The sequence below is a fragment of the Hippopotamus amphibius genome, chromosome 10 (assembly GCF_030028045.1).
Source record: "Hippopotamus amphibius kiboko isolate mHipAmp2 chromosome 10, mHipAmp2.hap2, whole genome shotgun sequence".
NCBI lineage: Eukaryota > Metazoa > Chordata > Mammalia > Artiodactyla > Hippopotamidae > Hippopotamus > Hippopotamus amphibius.
This window is the reverse complement of record NC_080195.1, coordinates 110,881,641-110,895,501: the sequence shown is the minus strand read 5'-3', so window position 1 is coordinate 110,895,501 and position 13,861 is coordinate 110,881,641. Positions and strand designations below refer to the sequence as shown.

The window sequence follows — 13,861 nt, the reverse complement described above, 5'->3', positions numbered from 1 at the left end:
CAACAAAGTGATTCCGTTATACATATATATATATATATATTTTCAGATTCTTTTCTATTATAGGATGTTACAAGATATTGAATATACGAGGGTGAGTCAAAAGTTATCCACACACTGGCTATAGGATTTATAGGAGTTTTAACGTAACCGAAGTGCAGATAATTTTTGACTCACCCTTGACTCACTCCCTGTGTTACACGGTGAATCCTTGTTGCTTGTCTATTTTACATACAGTGATGTGTGTCTGTTAATCCCGTACAGTTAATTGATCCCTCCCCCCTTTCCCCATTACAACCAGAAGTTTGTTTTCTCTGTTTGTGAGTCCGTTTCTGTTTCGTAAATAAGTTCATTTGTATTATGTTTAGATTCCACGTATAAGTGACCTTATGTCATATTTGTCTTTCTCGGTGTGACTTACTTCCCTCGGTATGAAAATCTCCAGGTCTGATGTTCCCGTCTTGATGCTGAAATTTGTTGGTCAGGCCGGCAGGCTGGATACCCAGGCAGGATTTCTGTGTTACAGTCCGGAGGCAGAATCCCTTCTTGCCCCTAAAGCCTCTTTTTTCCCCTCTTAAGACCTTCAACTGATTGGGTGAGGCTCACCCACATTAGGGAGAGTCATCTGCTTTACTTGCAGTCAACCCATTGTTGACCACATCTGCAGAATGTCATCACAGCAACACCTAGGCTAGTGTTTGACCAAACAGTTGGGGCACCAGAGCCTAGCCCAGTTGACGCATAGACGTCACCACACAGCAGGGGTTGAAGGCCTGGCCCCTTGCCCCTGACCCCCAGCTGTGAAGGGCCAGATCAGCTGCAGAGCGCCCCAGGGGGTTGCCTGAGGCCTTTCTTAGGGCTGCCTCACAGCTCCCTTCTCCCCCCGGCCCAGGCCTGCTTCCTCCCGCTGCGTTTGTGGGTTGATCCCAAGAGCACACCCTGTTGAACGCCCTTCAACTTTATATCCAACTCAGGTTCTGCTCCCCCCTGAGAACCCCGCCTGCAGAACCAGGTAACTGGCAAAGCTGAGCCACGGGCGTGGGCTGTCATTTCACACCTTTACTCTGGGTGTGTAATTCACGCTCACTGGAAGCACTCACCTTTAAATGATCTCTAATAGGTAATTATTAATGTGACTCCATGCACAAAGTATTTAAAGTTCACAAGTAATCCCCCAAAGCTTGTTGGAACTTTTTCTTCATAAACCATTTTATGCAGCTAATTTAATAGTTCACATTTATTGAATGCTTGCTGTGTTCCAAGAACTCTTCCAAGCTCTTTAAATATGTTAGCTCATTTCATTCCCCCAGCAGACTTGTAAGTAGGTATCACTATTGTATCCATTTTATGAATGTGCAAAGGGAGGCACAGAGAGGCTGAGTCACTCACCCAGGGTCACACAGCTTGTCCTTCTCTCACTCATGAAGGTATAACCGTGAAGCGTGGGTAGATGGAAGGGAGTGATGGGATTATCCTGGGTTCACTCATCCTGCTCGGCGCCAAGCGCAGCTGCAATGTTTTCTGGGCCCCAGATGGACTGAGAGCAGTGAATTGGAGTACAACCAGGGCCCCATTCTCTGCTTTGGGGGAAGGTTCTCTAGAGCAAGTGGCAGGCTGGTGGTCGTAGGGAGAGAAAAGCAGACGATGATGTCAGTGAGAGCAGCTGAGCTCTCCTTCCAGACCTGGTACGTGGGTGTCTGCTCAGCTTCCCTCTGCAAGGGCCTCAAGGCGTTTTGTTTGGCTCTCTAGCATTTTTGGTAAATGGGGATGGGCACGATGGGGCGGAGAGGGATCCTGTGATGTCTGGGTCCATGCCGCATCTGAAACACCAGCGAGGGGAACACCTTCGGGAGGGCGCCCACTACCTGCCCAGCCTGAGATGACATTCTTGAGCCTTCCCAAGAAGGCCACAGTGGCCGCGTGAGATTTTAGGAAGTTTGTTCAGAGAATGGATTGCCAACATTTAGCGTTTCAGAGATGTCTAGTAAAGGAAGGAGACCCCGGGAGGCATTAAGGCAGAGGCTGGCCGGCGTGTGTCCATACATGTGGATTTTTGTCTTTGGGGCATGAGTTGGTTCTGAGTGATCAGTGCTCAGCTCTCTAAGGGGCATCTTCCCACTCATTCAGGGTTTTAACCGAAAGAGGTTCACGGGAGGGGGCCCCACAGAGGACATGACTCACAGAAAGGGTTCAGGGATGCTTGCCTCCTGTTTGTCTTCTCTGCCGTTGAACCAGCGTGTGACTTTTCGTCCACGGAAAAGACAGCAAGTTTCATGGAATAAATAGAGGCTGGGTTTAAATCCTGAGTTCCAATCCCTGCTTGTCCATTTACCAGATTTGTGACCTTCACAGGCTTCAGCTTCCTTATCAGAGAAAGGAAGAGAGCGATAACTGCCTCCCAGGCTCTCGTACACCAGCCAATGATCAGTGTCACCCAAGGCTCCGCAGTTTGGGTGATAAACGAGGCCATTACTACCATTCAGGGAAGTTGCAGCAGCCTTGCTGGGTTAACTGGCTTCTGATGCACTTTTTACACAAAGATCAAGATATTCTGTCTGCCATAAAACGAGAAGAGAGAAGGGCCCCCATCCTCTCTTACAGAAAGATAGAGCCAGCTTAGAAGATCTGGTTTTGAGATTGCAAAACCTGGTCACATTTCAGAGAGTTAAACTGGCAAAGAAAAGTCCAGGTCCTTGGTAGCTCTTTTCCCAAAAAGAGAAAAAAAAGTGCCGAATAAACATTATCATTGTATCTCATGAATGCTGCAAATGGAAAACTCAGAGAAATTTCAAGCAAGAAAAGAAGTCCCGGGGGCTTCCTGGGTGGTGCAGTGGTTAAGAATCTGCCTGCCAGTGCCGGGGACACGGGTTCAATCCCTGCTCCAGGAAGATCCCGCATGCCGCGGAGCAACTAAGCCCGTGCGCCACAACTATTGAGCCTGTGCTTTGGAGCCCATGAGCCACAACTGTTGAGCCCATGTGCCGCAACTACTGAAGCCCACATGCGTAGAGCCCGTGCTCTACAAGAGAAGCCACGGCAGTGAGGCTCCTGTGCACTGCAAAGAAGAGTAGCCCCCCTCACCGCAACTAGAGAAAGCCTGTGTGCAGCAACAAAGACCCAACACAGCCAATAAATAAATAAATAAATAAATAAATAAATTTATTAAAAAGAAAAGAATTCCCACACAGAACAGCATGTGGGTTCAGCAGGTGGGTGTGTGGAGGCTGAGGGTCAGGCTCTACCCCCCAGGAGGACAAGAAGCCCCGTCCATCTCCCTGCATCCCCTCCCCCAGCCCCCATCTTAGTCCCACCCCCCACGCCCCAGGGAAACTGTCATTGCTCTGGGGCCCCGAGAAGTCCAAGCCCAGTCCCTACCCGGACCAAGCCCTGGAGCTCCCGTTCACCTCACCCAGCTTCACGGGTCAGGGTCTGAGGATGAAGTTTCTCATCCTTGGGGCTGGAACAGAATGCCCCATCTTCATCAAGCCCCCGCTTTCCCATTTTCCATCCTCTCTCCATCTCCCTCTCCCTCCTCTTCGGTGTCCGATGGGCCCCCATCTTGGCATCTCCTCTTCCCTCCATCCTGCCTCCTTGCTCTGTGGCTGCACCACCTTCACTCTGGGCTGGACCATGGCTGCAGCCTCTCGCTCCCTGCAGTCAGCTGCCTTGGGAATCTTCCCAAAAGCCTCTTTGGGAAACTCCATTCTGTAGATGCTCAGAATTCCCCAGCTGCTATTTTCAGAGCAAGGACCGCATTTCCTAGTCTGTACTTCCAGGCTCTCCCGATGGCTCCGTCTGGCCCTCCGAGATCCACACAAGCCTTCCTGGTCCAGCCAGGAAGGTGCTCACGGTCCCCTTCTCAGGCTCTCCTACTTCTCCGCTTTTCTAGAACATCTGCCTGAGGCACGGGTCCAGCTTCCCTCCACACCCTCTGTCTGCGGCCATTGTCCTGCTCTGAAAAGCCCTCCTTGACCACCGCAGGGGATGGCGAAGATGCTTTGGACGTTGTTATGCTGCTGGCAGAGGCTCTTCCTCACACGCAGAGGTGGCTGCATTGCGCCTCCTTTATAGGTGCGTCCTCTGCAATTGCATCGCACTTGATGGTCCACATCACTTATTCCTGCTGCCTGGACTGTCCCCTGCCCCATGTGTATATGCATTCTTCCTATTTTTCATTATCTGATTTAAATCCTGCTACCCAAAGCTGCAGCCTTTTCCTCTTCCCTGAGCTATCCCAGTGTGTCTTATCAAAGTTGCTATGTTGCGCCTTATTCTGTATCATAAAATATTAGGCCGCACACTAACTCTGCCGCAAGGCAAGAGGATACACCTTGGAACTTTTTCATCCTTCCTCAGCCCTGGACACAGGTCTTTGCAGGGTGTCATCAGTTAATACTTACTGGTGAGCTTGCTGATGATGAATTTCATAGAAAATTCTGTATGGATGGAGGGCATAGCTGTACAGCCAGAGGTTATAAACCTCACCTCCTGAGTACAGTAAGTCCTCTGCGTATGAATGTTCCAGCTGCAAACTTTCAAAGACGCGAAAGTGAGTTCTCATGTCCAATCATATAAGTTAGTTCCTGTGTCTGGCGTGCGTTGTCACGTGCGTGCATCCCCTACAAGTGGTTGTGTTTTTGTGTACTTTACTGTACAGTACTGTATAGGGTACAACAGTACAGTCTCTTTATTTCTTGCCTGTTCACTCGATGCCAGCCCCTGGGTGCCAGCTGTTGTACTGCACTCCTGTACTTTTCAAGGTACTGTCCTGTAAGATTAAAAATGTTTATTTTTTGTGTTTGGTTTTATGTATTATTGTGTGAAAAGTATTATAAACCTATTACAGTATAGTATTATATAGCTGATTGTGTTAGTTGGGTACCTAGGCTAACTTTGCCGGACTTACAAACACATTGGAGGTACGAACACACTCTCGAAATGGAGCTCAGTTGTATGTAGGGGACTTAACTGTATCAGCAAAGGGCATTTGTGGTGAGGCTCATGCCTTCTATTTAAATATATAAGAAGATTTAAAAGTCTTTATTTCCAAATTGTGTCCAGTACAAATGAGGCAATTTTGATGTAGTTCTCTTAAACTAGCCAAAAGTTAGCAGAAATGGGAAAGCTGGTTTCAGGGCTCCTGGTGGCGAAAATCCCTTTACCAGGGAGGCCAAAGTGTTTCAGCCAAGCCAGTGGGCACAGAACTACTTTCAGGACGAGTTCAAGGTTCTTTGAAATTCCTGACTTTTAAAGAGCACAAGGAAACCTTTCCCAGTTAATATTCTGTAAGTATTTGGCGGTTTGTTTGTTTTTTAACAACAGAGCAGTAATGGCACATAATGTAGAGAGTTATCTACGTTATTAGAGAGTCTTAGTATTTTTTCTCTCTGCTTTTATGGCAGTCGATTTTCCTTAGGAAAGCTTCTAATTCTCCCGATCTGCCTCTCCAGACTCTATTCAAAATAAACACATTTGCCTCCTCCAGAATGATGCTAACAGTAAGAATTTCATCTGAAAATGATGCTCCGTGATATTCTTTGGGTCCTTTACCTAGGCTCTCTCTATTCACGTAAGTTATTTTCCTTTTTTCTCCGTTATAGATCATCTTGCTGGTCAGGAATTTTGCATTTCTTATTTATAATATTGAGATGGTTTCATATAATATTGATTAACTAGCAGTTAGTTATTTGATATGCAGCCTCTAAAGCAGTTATGCACTAACCGTGTTTTAATTTTTTCTGCCCAATGTTGTTAATTTAAAAATATGAAACAGACCTCATTGTTTGCAGAGATGACTATCGATGCATCTGCTGTCTCTAAGATGTGACCTTGTGATTACATCAAGACAAAATTCATTTCGAAGGCCAAATTTGCTTCTAAAACAGATTTTGGGATTCTGTTCTCAAAGATATATTTTGTTTGATGAACTTTCTTAGAAATACATCATGTTCCTTTAATCTGTGCCCTGCTTGTCAGTTGTCTGCCGTTATGAAATGACTAAATATTTATGTTTTTCCAGTTGAGCTTAGGGAAAAAAAAAAACACAACTCTGGTAAATGTGTTTCCTTTAACAGAAGGCTCAGTGTAAAACGGGAAAGAAGTAGTATTTATAGTTGTTTTGCCTTTTCTTGATGTCACCCGCCTTTCAAACACAGCCTGTTTTCCTTCAAATGTCTCATTTTTACCGGGGACCTCGAGGCAGACCGTGGTCCCCGGGCCGAGTGGCTGGGGACCTGTTTGGTGGCTGGTTTTGTCCTGGTGGAAGGCGGTGGCCACCCTCCCACTTCTCCATCAGCTTGATCAGCTGGAACGCTTTCACGTGCATGTGACAAGGCCGAGAAGGAGAGAAATATCCAGTGTTTACTCCTCCAACCAGAGCATGGGCTCCAAAGGCACATTAATGTCTAGATTCGTTTTGCTCTCACCTCGGAAAAAGAACGAGGGAGGAGGTATTAAGGATGTGGTTGATTTAATGCTGTGAGTGGCAAAAAATTGACCCTAAGGGACAGCATGAAATGAAATCAGACAACCACAGAACAAAGCAAAATGGACAAGCAGCGTCCAGGCGTGGCCATGCTGCAGCACAGACCTGATTCATAAAGGCTCTTGCCATCTTCTTCCGGCAGAAGCGCTCTGGTATATTTTTACCACGTTTGTCTATGATGGAGAGTCAAAGGAGCCCCTTTGGGAAATTCGAAAAGATGCCAAGGATTGCCTCACTAAGTTCTGAGTTAGAGCAGATAACAGAGCACAGTGATCTACAAGTGAAAGTGTACACACGTGTGTGCACAAACAGTGTCAAGTTGAGGGACGATGATGGTGAAAAGCATATGTTTTGGGTACTGAGCAGGTCCGGGAGGCAGAAGAGCTGATGTGGATGCAAGGTCAGAGCCCTGCTGTGTTTTCTAGCTCTGGAACTCCGTGTCCCTTGTTTGTGCCCTGTGCACAGTGACATGTCTCAGGGACTCGGCTACTGGCAGAGCAGCCGCGTTGGTTGGTCTACACAGATTTCCTACGCCATCACCTCTTAACTTCACAGTAGTGTCAGGGCCCTTTGTCCCTGCTTGGCTTCTGGAGCACAGGTGTGCTGGGGCGGGCACCTCGGACTTTCTGGAAAGATAGCCCGGATCTCTATTCATCTCTGCACTCAGGGATTTCCGTTAGTTTCTTGAACGTGCCCGTGATAGTAGTTACTCCACAAGAATTGCCAAATGTTTCAAATCAGAGGTTTTCCCCAGGAGAGCCAGTTGCCAAACATTTAGCAACACAGCACTTCTGAGACACTGGGGTCCCTCCCACCGGCCAGAGCTGACGTTATGCCCTGACCTTTCCTCTGCCTCTTCCAGACTGGACCGTCCCTGTTCCTCTGTCTCTAGAGTTGATCTCGGATACTCCACCTCTCCCTCTATCCCGCCTATAGATGTACTTGCTTTCTCATCCGTGACAGACCAACTAGACCAATACGATAAACCCTCTTCTAATTGGATTGTAAACTTCCTGAGGGCAGGACTGAGTCTTGTGCACTCTTCATCCCTAAATGCTGGCCATTTCTGACGCACAGCAGGCACACAGCAGTGGTTGGATGAGTGGATGCACTCGTGCTTTTTTCCTTGAACTGCGCTCCCCGTTTCTCTCTTTGTCGCTCAGCGCCTCTCATGAATAGCCTATGTTGACCTTCACATACCCTCCCGACCTTCCACTAGTGAACCTTTGGAAACTGGCAACATTGTTGGAGGTCACCCAGAGGTTTTGACTTGCCAAATCCAGTGCCTTTTTATCACCATGTGTGGTTGGTTGATTGAATTTCTCATTCTTATTCAACTCTCTACAGATTGATACGGTGAGCTGTTTCTACCTTATTGAATGTCCTTCCTTGGCATTCAGGACTTGGGTCTTTTCTAGCTTTCTTCTAATTCTCTGACTGCTCCTCCCTGTGTTCTTGGCTGTCTGATTTTCCTCCTTCAAGCTCTCAAATAGTTCAAGTGCTGTGCATGATTGGATTCTGCCTGCTTAACTCCCTTGTGGGAGTTATTCTGTATCTGGGGGTCAAGTGAGGCGATGGAGGAGTTGGTACTTGTGATTGTTCCTTTACAACTTATCTTTCTCACTAGACTCTGAACTCATGGCAAAGCCCACCCCTACCTAGTGCTTAGCTCATTAATGGCACCTGGAGGAAAGTGACTTAGTGCATGTTGGATGGATGGATGGGCAGGTGGATGATGCATGGATAGATGAATGGATGGATGGATGGATGATGGATGATGCATGGATAGATGAATGGATGGATGGATGGATGATGGATGGATAGATTGATGGATGGATGGATGGATCAGTGGATGATGGTTGGATAGATGAAGGGATGGATGGATGGATGATGGATAAATGATAAGTGGATAGATTGATGGGTGGATGGATGATGGAGGTATAGGCTGATGGATGATGGATAGATGGATGATGGATAATGGATGATGGATGAATGGATGGAGGAACAATTGAATGAATGAATGGATTTGAAGGATAGGTTGAGCTTAGATTGTGGAAAGAAGCAGGTGTCAACATAACTTCTTAATTATAGAGACAAGTCATTCAACATTTCCGAGGTGTGTTCTGAGAGTAAAAGACACTCTACAATATGCCTCTTTCGAGTACTCTCTCGCTTTCATACTTTTGCTCATCTGTCTCTTCTACCTTGTATACTCTCCTCTCCATTCCCACCTATTGAATACTAAGTGCCCATGGTATACTCACTCTTTTGAAGAGGCATTGCCGTTCCATGGTGCTAGATAGAATTGCCACTTTTTTGGTGCTTCTCTTATGACCCTCACACATTCTGCCTCCAGTCAGTCATTTAACTAGAAGTGTAATCCTGCCATCAAACCCTTTGTTTATTGAAGGCACCATTCTAGTACCTGGTTGCTCAATACATATATAGACCAAGATGGATCACTTATCTTAATAGTTATTTGTTTCCCAAGTCTTAATATAATGTTGTTAGTAGAGAGATTTATGGGCTGGGCTAATTTCCAGCAGATTATTTCATTTAAAAATTAGAACAGAAAAGCATATTCAGCATGTCTGTTTGAGTTGGATCCAGATAATAAAAGAGAGGAAGATGGCTCTTTTGAACATAGACACTGTAATGTACAGGATGCTTTGTGCCTTTGGGATTGATTAATCCTGCTCTTCCCCACCCTAAAAAGAATCCCAGGGAATTGCCTTCATTCCCCCCTCCCCAATATCACAGCATATTGGTTTTGTCCTCACTCCCCCTCCTCTCATGGTCCTGAGATGGCTGTCACAGTTCCAAGTGTCCCCAAGACAGGACAATATCACATAACCTTTCTTTGTCGACCAAGAGACTTTCTCCAGACGTCTTCTCGTCATGTCTCCCAGGGTTGAATTGGCCAAAATTACATCACATGTTCATCCCGAAGCCGATCAGTGGCAAGTAGAATGGGTGCCTGGTGATAGGATTTGCCTCTGAACTTAGGGCAGGGTCAGCCTTTCCCAGGGCATGGCGGGGGGCTGGGCTACACACCCAAGCAAAGTTGGGTTTCCTCTGTAAGGAGAGGGGAGCAGTCACGTGTCTGCTGCCTTTGCCACCTATGGGGAGGGGGCTATAAATGGATGAAGGGGCTCCTCCATGACTGTTCACCGTGTCTGTCCCTCGTGTTGCTGGTGGGAATGGAGCCTTTTCCCAAAAGACGGCTGTTGTTCACTCAAGGTCCAGGGTGTTTTCTGTCGAGAAAGCAGCAGCTCTCCAGGCATCTAGTTTTTCATCCTCCCAGTAGTTGACCTCAGCTTATGAAACACTCACTGTTGCTGACACAGTGGCCAGGAAAATCTGTGCATAGGGAGTGACCTCTTGCCCAGTGCCTTTGGGAAAGGAGGACATTGCATATCCCTGGACACACGATGCCTTGCGTCTGTCCGCTTGGCACTGCTACAAACACTGTCTCACTGGACTCGCACCATCTCTCTGAACCCACAGCTTGCAGATGGGCACACTGAGGCTGAGAGCGGTCGGCTCGCAGGTCAGCATCAGCCTGGCTTCAAGCCCAGGTCTCTGTGTGCACCACGTCTGCTTTGCAAATTGAACTTGCCCTTGAGATGCTCAGGTGTGTTTGGCTTTGACCATTTCCAATGAGAATTTTCCAACGAACCCTGTCACATGTGTTCTCCTACTTCGTAGAACATGGGGCTCACCCCGTGGGTGGCTCCGGGAGTGACGGGGTTCAGAGCACTTGGCCTTGGCAGTGTTGGGTGCCAGGTGCCTCACCCTCTGTTTTCTGCAGGACCAGGGGCTGTTCGGCTGGCCTGGTTTGCTCTCATACCAAAGTTCTCCAATAGCTGTGGTTTTGACTTCTTGAGTCCGGTTTGCATAATGTTCTTTCTGCTTTGATTGGGCTGGCTGTTACCTCACGTGGCTGGTAGCGTGCCTTTCTCTGGCAAAGATTCTCTCTCCTCAGACGTTGTGACATCTTTTTGGATCCTTTGTGGCTTCTCAGCTGGGTTACGGATAATTTATGCTGTCAGGTAAATGCCCTCTGGACAGATGAAATACTAATAACATTATAACGCTAATTTAAAAATACCCATTGCACATATTTAGCAGAATCTTCTCTGGCCTTTGCCCTTGTCTTTAAATCAGGTCCAGAGGTAGTTGTAAAGATATTGAGACAAGGTGTGTAGAAAGCCAGATAAATAAATGGTTTATATCATATAAATCAGGTCCAACAATATTCCATCATACATCAAGTGTTTCTTTTGGCATAGAAGAGGTTTGGGCACAAACATATACTATAGGATGACACAGTATAGGAAATTTTAGCCCAGGCTTTTAAAACCCGTGTTCCCTTTGCAGCAGTTGGGAACTAAATACTATTTTAAATACTATTTCCACTTGTCCGTGGAAAGCATTTAATCAAGTAATAGTCAATATTGGCTTTTGGAGGTAGAGAAAAAGAAGTTTGGAAACACCTTAATTAACTCAAGATCTGTGTGGCCATGCAGAGCATGACCTAACTCACTGCTCTCCCGCACTTCCTGCTGAGCCGCCTGTCACTGAGCACGGAGACCCCACAGCTCCATGAAGCGGGATGCTTCTCCCGCATCACTGTGAAGAAAACACTTTGCAGATGTGTTTAGGAGTATACAGTGATTATTACGTAGTTCTTCTTTGATTATCAGGGTGAATATTCTTGATTCTGAAAATCTGGGAAATCCCATGATTATAAAGAGCAAAATAAGACTCACCATAATTCACGTCGGAAACCCAAAGACCACTTGCGGGAGCGATTTCCTGCACTTTCTTAGAGCCTTCCTCCTCCTCTTTCTATCTCCCCTCTTGTTTTTTTCTTTGTTTGTTTGTTTTTTAATTTTTATTGGAGTACAGTTGATTTACAGCGTTGTTCGTTTCTGCTGTATAGCAAAGTAATCAGTTATACATATACATATATCTGCTCTTCTTTTTTTTTTAGATTCTTTTCCCACATAGGCCATTACAGGGTATTGAGTAGAGTTCCCTGTGCTATACTGCAGGTCCTTATTAGGTATCTATTTTGTATTTAGTAGTGTGTACATGTCAATCCCAGTCTCCCAGTTTATCCCTACCCACCGCCCCCATCCCCTGGTAACCGTAAGTTTGTTTTCTACATTTGTGACTCTACTTCTGTCTTGTAACTAAGTTCATTTGTACTCTTTTTTTCCCCTCATGTTTTTCATTTCTCTGTTTTCTTTTTATAATATTGGAATCAGACTATATATATGGTTATGTGTCCTAATTTTTCCCCAAGACTTTGGATTTTCCACATCCTACCAAACCCTTTGCCCCACCAGTTGGGGCGATTTGTATTAAATGTGTCGATGCACAGGCCCACGGTCTCCAGGTGGAGTTGGCTGAGGGCCTCTTGGGTGGAGTGGGAGGCTCGCTGGCCTGTGGAGCCATTTAGAAATAATATTGCTCATTGCAAATATTGATTTTGATGCAATGCGTAAGGCATTTTCTAATTTGAAAATATTTTCAGCTGAAAAAGCTGCCTTTTGCAATTTGTCATGTTGTGAGGATTCTGTTAAATGTACTGAATATTTTGGGGTTGAATGTTTGACTTGGAAAATTGCATAAGCACAGAAATTCCTGTATCTCCAAAAAAAAAAAAAAATTGGATTTCTGGCATATCTAAGAAAGATTTTTTTTTTTTGTACGGTAGTGCTCTAATCTCTTAAAAAATACGGATTCTTGTAGCATCCACAAATTAAAAAGACTGTTTCTTTCCTGGGGCTAAAACAGTAGTCTAATTACAGTTCTCAGGATGTTGAATAAACCCCGTGACTCTTTGTTTTAAGCAGAGAAAAGTGCTAAAATAATGATCTGAGGAAACCATTATTACTAAAGCTGGGGGCTGCAAGGGAGAGGAAAACAGTTTCAAAATATTTTCTTCGCAAAAGTATACATGGACTTCAGTATGTCTGTTCAGGCTTGGCCTTCATTTCATTCCTAATTATTGCTTCGTGATGCTAAACTTTCCTTGGAGAAATGTTGCCCCAACGTTGCCCCCTCACTTTTTTTTTTTTTAAAAGGAAGCATTCTAAGTTTATTCCCCTTTTAGGATATTTTAAATAATGTTTCAGAAATAGCTTTTGTCACTAAATGTACAGGCGGTCCTTGGTTTTAATATTTGGGAAAAAAACCAAGGTTTAATATATTGAAATTCTCTTTCAGGTTGTTGCAAGATCTTGGAAGACCCAAGAAAAAGCTGTGTCGACCAAAAGCAAGACAAATGACTCACAGAGAAAAAAGATGGGGGAGCCAAGGGCAATTGAAGGTAAACCCCCCCAGAAAATCCTACTTTTCCTAGCAAGAATTTTTAGAAAAATGTGAACATAAATATTTTGTATCTTCAGTATTTGATGCTTGTGGTCCCAAACCTCCAAAGACCTTTTCTTGGATGCTTTGGTGTGCTTTGAGGACTCACGTTGGTTCCAGCGATTACCCCCCCACCCCCGGGCCCCCCGCCCCGGGGTAAGATGCTCCTCGCCCAGTACTACCTGTTCCTGCCCCCAACCCTGTAGAGTTTTTAAAATCACTGCTTTCTAAGGACTGTAGTAGGCATCATAACTCTTCCTTTCTACGCTGCCTTCCGCTTTCTTCTGCTCCTTCTAGGAGAACCAAAGGGCCAAGAACAATGTCTACAGACCTGTGCTTTTATGATAACTCTATTTTTCTGTCCTACTACTAGATTTGGTTTGTAGTTATTTTATAGTTATTTTATCCGAATTCAATTGAAACCTCATTTGAGAGGCAGTCCCAGAGGATGAGTCTCTGCATTCATTAGCTCTGCAAGGAAACCCAAATAAAACAAATAAAGGTGGAGGATTTCAGCACTTTATCTACAAAACACACCCCTTAGCTCTTCAGGACTGTCAGGCTTTTCTCAAAAAAGCGTTCCAGGGCTTGGCAGAGATTATGGCAGGGCCTGGGTAACACTCACTTAGGCCGTAGAATTTAAAAGAGTCCCTGCTCTGCTGACATGATGCCAGCAGTGATGAGCAGATGGCACCACAACACAAGGTGCCTGGGACGGGCCTCGAGCAGAGTTTGTGTCCAGTAAGAAACAGTGCGATTGAATTGGATGTGGTTCCTGAGGCCATGCCCCCATCAGGGCCTGTACTTTTTGTCAGTTAAAATATAGCAGCTAATTGATGACTGGTGATGACTTAGAGGGGCGGAGTGGGGGGATGGGAGGGAGTCTTGGGAGGGAGGGGAGATGGGGATGTATGTATAGATACTGATTCACTTTGTTGTACAGCGGAATCTGGCACAACAATGTAAAGCAATTATACTCCAATAAAGAGCTAAAAAATA

General features: G+C 45.6%; 1 protein-coding gene across 3 annotated transcripts in view; it reads left to right on the top strand.

The window, feature by feature from the left end:
• ERG (ETS transcription factor ERG) overlaps positions 1 to 13,861 on the top strand; it is a 262,203-nt gene that overhangs the window by 59,313 nt on the left and 189,029 nt on the right. For all 3 annotated transcript variants that reach the window (XM_057697335.1, XM_057697336.1, XM_057697337.1), the window contains one exon: positions 12,719 to 12,821. The gene's annotated coding sequence lies outside the window, so the exon portion shown is untranslated. The remainder of the gene's footprint in view (positions 1 to 12,718; positions 12,822 to 13,861) is intronic.